The following is a 6,000-nucleotide window of genomic DNA, read 5'->3' on the forward strand; positions in this document are numbered from 1 at the left end:
CCCCGCCCCCCCGCCAGCAATGAGTCTGGTGACAGCGGACGCTCCCCCGCCCCCCCGCCAGCAATGAGTCTGGTGACAGCGGACGCTCCCCCGCCCCCCCGCCAGCAATGAGTCTGGTGACAGCGGACGCTCCCCCGCCCCCCCCCCCCCCTACCAGCAATGAGTCTGGTGACAGCGGACGCTCCCCCGCCCCCCCCCCCACCGCCAGCAATGAGTCTGGTGACAGCGCACGCTCCCCCGCCCCCCCCCCCCACCGCCAGCAATGAGTCTGGTGACAGCGCACGCTCCCCCCCCCCCCCCCGCCGCCAGTGAATCTGGTGACAGCGCACGCTCCCCCCCCCCCCCCCCCCACCAGCAATGAGTCTGGTGACAGCGCACGCTCCCCCCCCCGCCGCCAGCAATGAGTCTGGTGACAGCGGACGCCCCCCCCCCCCCCCCCGCGCCGCCAGCAATGAGTCTGGTGACAGCAGGCGCTCCCCCCCGCCGCCAGCAATGAGTCTGGTGACAGCGGACGCTCCCCCGCCAGCAATGAGTCTGGTGACAGCGGACGCTCCCCCGCCAGCAATGAGTCTGGTGACAGCGGACGCTCCCCCGCCAGCAATGAGTCTGGTGACAGCGGACGCTCCCCCGTCCCCCTCCGCCAGCAGGGAGTCTTGGTGACAGCGCACGCTCCCCCGCCAGCAATGAGTCTGGTGACAGCGCACGCTCCCCCGCCCCCCCCCCGCCAGCAATGAGTCTGGTGACAGCGCACGCTCCCCCGCCAGCAATGAGTCTGGTGACAGCGGGCGCTCCCCCGCCCCCCCCCCGCCAGCAATGAGTCTGGTGACAGCGGGCGCTCCCCCCCCCCCGCCAGCAATGAGTCTGGTGACAGCGGACGCTCCCCCCCCCCTCCCCCCCCGCCAGCAATGAGTCTGGTGACAGCGCACACTCCCCCGCCCCCCCCCCGCCAGCAATGAGTCTGGTGACAGCGCACGCTCCGCCCCCCCCCCCACCAGCAATGAGTCTGGTGACAGCGGACGCTCCCCCGCCAGCAATGAGTCTGGTGACAGCGGACGCTCCCCCGCCAGCAATGAGTCTGGTGACAGCGGACGCTCCCCCGTCCCCCTCCGCCAGCAGGGAGTCTTGGTGACAGCGCACGCTCCCCCGCCCCCCCCCCCCGCCAGCAATGAGTCTGGTGACAGCGGACGCTCCCCCCCCCCCCCCCCCCGCCAGCAATGAGTCTGGTGACAGCGGACGCCCCCCCCGCCAGCAATGAGTCTGGTGACAGCGCACGCTTCGCCCCCCCCCACCAGCAATGAGTCTGGTGACAGCGGACGCTCCCCCGCCGCCAGTGAGTCTGGTGACAGCGCACGCTCCCCCCCCCCCCTACCAGCAATGAGTCTGGTGACAGCGGACGCTCCCCCGCCCCCCCTCCCCCCCCCCCGCCGCCAGCAATGAGTCTGGTGACAGCGGACGCTCCCCCGCCCCCCCCCCCCCCCGCCAGCAATGAGTCTGGTGACAGCGGACGCTCCCCCGCCGCCAGCAATGAGTCTGGTGACAGCGGACGCTCCCCCGCCCCCCCCCCCCCCCCCGCCAGCAATGAGTCTGGTGACAGCGGACGCCCCCCCCCCCCCCCGCCAGCAATGAGTCTGGTGACAGCGGACGCGCCCCCCCCCCCCCCCCGCCAGCAATGAGTCTGGTGACAGCGGACGCGCCCCCCCCCCCCCCCGCCAGCAATGAGTCTGGTGACAGCGGACGCTCCCCCCGCCCCCCCCCCCGCCAGCAATGAGTCTGGTGACAGCGGACGCTCCCCCGCCCCCCCGCCAGCAATGAGTCTGGTGACAGCGGACGCTCCCCCGCCAGCAATGAGTCTGGTGACAGCGGACGCTCCCCCGTCCCCCTCCGCCAGCAGGGAGTCTTGGTGACAGCGCACGCTCCCCCGCCAGCAATGAGTCTGGTGACAGCGGGCGCTCCCCCGCCCCCCCCCGCCAGCAATGAGTCTGGTGACAGCGGACGCTCCCCCCCCCCCCCCCCCCCCGCCAGCAATGAGTCTGGTGACAGCGCACACTCCCCCGCCCCCCCCCCCCGCCAGCAATGAGTCTGGTGACAGCGCACGCTCCGCCCCCCCCCCACCAGCAATGAGTCTGGTGACAGCGGACGCTCCCCCGCCCCCCCCCCCGCCAGCAATGAGTCTGGTGACAGCGGACGCCCCCCCCCCCCCGCCGCCAGCAATGAGTCTGGTGACAGCAGGCGCTCCCCCCCCGCCGCCAGCAATGAGTCTGGTGACAGCGGACGCTCCCCCGCCAGCAATGAGTCTGGTGACAGCGGACGCTCCCCCGCCAGCAATGAGTCTGGTGACAGCGGACGCTCCCCCGTCCCCCCCCCCGCCAGCAATGAGTCTGGTGACAGCGGACGCTCCCCCCCCCCCCGCCGCCAGCAATGAGTCTGGTGACAGCAGGCGCTCCCCCCCGCCGCCAGCAATGAGTCTGGTGACAGCGGACGCTCCCCCGCCAGCAATGAGTCTGGTGACAGCGGACGCTCCCCCGCCAGCAATGAGTCTGGTGACAGCGGACGCTCCCCCGTCCCCCTCCGCCAGCAGGGAGTCTTGGTGACAGCGCACGCTCCCCCGCCCCCCCCCCCCCCGCCAGCAATGAGTCTGGTGACAGCGCACGCTCCCCCGCCCCCCCCCCCCCCGCCAGCAATGAGTCTGGTGACAGCGCACGCTCCCCCGCCCCCCCCCCCCCCCCCCGCCAGCAATGAGTCTGGTGACAGCGGACGCTCTCCCCCCCCCCCCCCCCCCCGCCAGCAATGAGTCTGGTGACAGCGGACGCCCCCCCCGCCAGCAATGAGTCTGGTGACAGCGCACGCTCCGCCCCCCCCACCAGCAATGAGTCTGGTGACAGCGGACGCTCCCCCGCCCCCCCCCCCCCCCGCCGCCAGTGAGTCTGGTGACAGCGCACGCTCCCCCCCCCCCCACCAGCAATGAGTCTGGTGACAGCGGACGCTCCCCCGCCCCCCCCCCCCCCCCCCGCCGCCAGCAATGAGTCTGGTGACAGCGGACGCTCCCCCGCCAGCAATGAGTCTGGTGACAGCGGACGCTCCCCCGCCCCCCCCCCCCCCCCCGCCGCCAGCAATGAGTCTGGTGACAGCGGACGCTCCCCCGCCCCCCCCCGCCGCCAGCAATGAGTCTGGTGACAGCGGACGCTCCCCCGCCCCCCCCCCCCGCCAGCAATGAGTCTGGTGACAGCGGACACTCCCCCGCCCCCCCGCCAGCAATGAGTCTGGTGACAGCGGACGCTCCCCCCGCCCCCCCCCCCCCCGCCAGCAATGAGTCTGGTGACAGCGGACGCTCCCCCGCCCCCCCGCCAGCAATGAGTCTGGTGACAGCGGACGCTCCCCCGCCCCCCCGCCAGCAATGAGTCTGGTGACAGCGGACGCTCCCCCGCCAGCAATGAGTCTGGTGACAGCGGACGCCCCCCCGCCAGCAATGAGTCTGGTGACAGCGGACGCTCCCCCGCCCCCCCGCCAGCAATGAGTCTGGTGACAGCGGACGCTTCCCCCCCCCCCCCCCCCCCCCAGCAATGATTCTGGTGACAGCGGACGCTCCCCCCCCCCCCCTACCAGCAATGAGTCTGGTGACAGCGCACGCTCCGCCCCCCCCCACCAGCAATGAGTCTGGTGACAGCGGACGCTCCCCCGCCGCCAGTGAGTCTGGTGACAGCGCACGCTCCCCCCCCCCCTACCAGCAATGAGTCTGGTGACAGCGGACGCTCCCCCCCCCCCCCCGCCGCCAGGAATGAGTCTGGTGACAGCGCACGCTCCCCCGCCCCCACCAGCAATGAGTCTGGTGACAGCGCACGCTCCCCCGCCCCCCCCCCCCCCCCCCCCCCGCCGCCAGCAATGAGTCTGGTGACAGCGGACGCTCCCCCCGCCCCCCCCCCCCCCGCCAGCAATGAGTCTGGTGACAGCGGACGCTCCCCCCGCCCCCCCGCCAGCAATGAGTCTGGTGACAGCGGACGCTCCCCCGCCCCCCCGCCAGCAATGAGTCTGGTGACAGCGGACGCTCCCCCGCCCCCCCGCCAGCAATGAGTCTGGTGACAGCGGACGCTCCCCCGCCCCCCCCCCCTACCAGCAATGAGTCTGGTGACAGCGGACGCTCCCCCGCCCCCCCCCCCACCGCCAGCAATGAGTCTGGTGACAGCGCACGCTCCCCCGCCCCCCCCCCCCACCGCCAGCAATGAGTCTGGTGACAGCGCACGCTCCCCCGCCCCCCCCCCCCCCCCGGCCGCCAGTGAATCTGGTGACAGCGCACGCTCCCCCCCCCCCCCCCCCACCAGCAATGAGTCTGGTGACAGCGCACGCTCCCCCCCCCCCCCGCCGCCAGCAATGAGTCTGGTGACAGCGGACGCCCCCCCCGCGCCGCCAGCAATGAGTCTGGTGACAGTAGGCGCTCCCCCCCGCCGCCAGCAATGAGTCTGGTGACAGCGGACGCTCCCCCGCCAGCAATGAGTCTGGTGACAGCGGACGCTCCCCCGCCAGCAATGAGTCTGGTGACAGCGGACGCTCCCCCGTCCCCCTCCGCCAGCAGGGAGTCTTGGTGACAGCGCACGCTCCCCCGCCAGCAATGAGTCTGGTGACAGCGCACGCTCCCCCGCCCCCCCCCCCCGCCAGCAATGAGTCTGGTGACAGCGCACGCTCCCCCGCCAGCAATGAGTCTGGTGACAGCGGGCGCTCCCCCGTCCCCCTCCGCCAGCAGGGAGTCTTGGTGACAGCGCACGCTCCCCCGCCCCCCCCCGCCAGCAATGAGTCTGGTGACAGCGCACGCTCCCCCGCCCCCCCCCCCCCGCCAGCAATGAGTCTGGTGACAGCGGACGCTCCCCCCCCCCCCCCCCCCCCCGCCAGCAATGAGTCTGGTGACAGCGGACGCCCCCCCCGCCAGCAATGAGTCTGGTGACAGCGCACGCTCCGCCCCCCCCCCACCAGCAATGAGTCTGGTGACAGCGGACGCTCCCCCGCCGCCAGTGAGTCTGGTGACAGCGCACGCTCCCCCCCCCCCTACCAGCAATGAGTCTGGTGACAGCGGACGCTCCCCCCCCCCCCCCCGCCGCCAGCAATGAGTCTGGTGACAGCGGACGCTCCCCCGCCCCCCCCCCCCCCCCCGCCAGCAATGAGTCTGGTGACAGCGGACGCTCCCCCGCCGCCAGCAATGAGTCTGGTGACAGCGGACGGACGCTCCCCCGCCCCCCCCCCCCCGCCAGCAATGAGTCTGGTGACAGCGGACGCCCCCCCCCCCCCCCCGCCAGCAATGAGTCTGGTGACAGCGGACGCCCCCCCCCCCCCCCGCCAGCAATGAGTCTGGTGACAGCGGACGCGCCCCCCCCCCGCCAGCAATGAGTCTGGTGACAGCGGACGCTCCCCCCGCCCCCCCCCCCGCCAGCAATGAGTCTGGTGACAGCGGACGCTCCCCCGCCCCCCCGCCAGCAATGAGTCTGGTGACAGCGGACGCTCCCCCGCCCCCCCGCCAGCAATGAGTCTGGTGACAGCGGACGCTCCCCCCGCCCCCCCCCCGCCAGCAATGAGTCTGGTGACAGCGGACGCTCCCCCGCCCCCCCGCCAGCAATGAGTCTGGTGACAGCGGACGCTCCCCCGCCCCCCCGCCAGCAATGAGTCTGGTGACAGCGGACGCTCCCCCGCCCCCCCGCCAGCAATGAGTCTGGTGACAGCGGACGCTCCCCCGCCCCCCCGCCAGCAATGAGTCTGGTGACAGCGGACGCTCCCCCCCCCCCAGCAATGATTCTGGTGACAGCGGACGCTCCCCCCCCCCTACCAGCAATGAGTCTGGTGACAGCGGACGCTCCCCCCCCCCTCCCCCCCGCCAGCAATGAGTCTGGTGACAGCGCACACTCCCCCGCCCCCCCCCCGCCAGCAATGAGTCTGGTGACAGCGCACGCTCCCCCGCCGCCAGTGAGTCTGGTAACAGCGCACGGTCCCCCCCCCCCCCCCCCCCACCAGCAATGAGTC

This window comes from Phyllobates terribilis, unplaced genomic scaffold (assembly GCF_046119375.1).
Source record: "Phyllobates terribilis strain yellow unplaced genomic scaffold, ASM4611937v1 Scaffold_14__1_contigs__length_39327217, whole genome shotgun sequence".
Lineage (NCBI taxonomy): Eukaryota > Metazoa > Chordata > Amphibia > Anura > Dendrobatidae > Phyllobates > Phyllobates terribilis.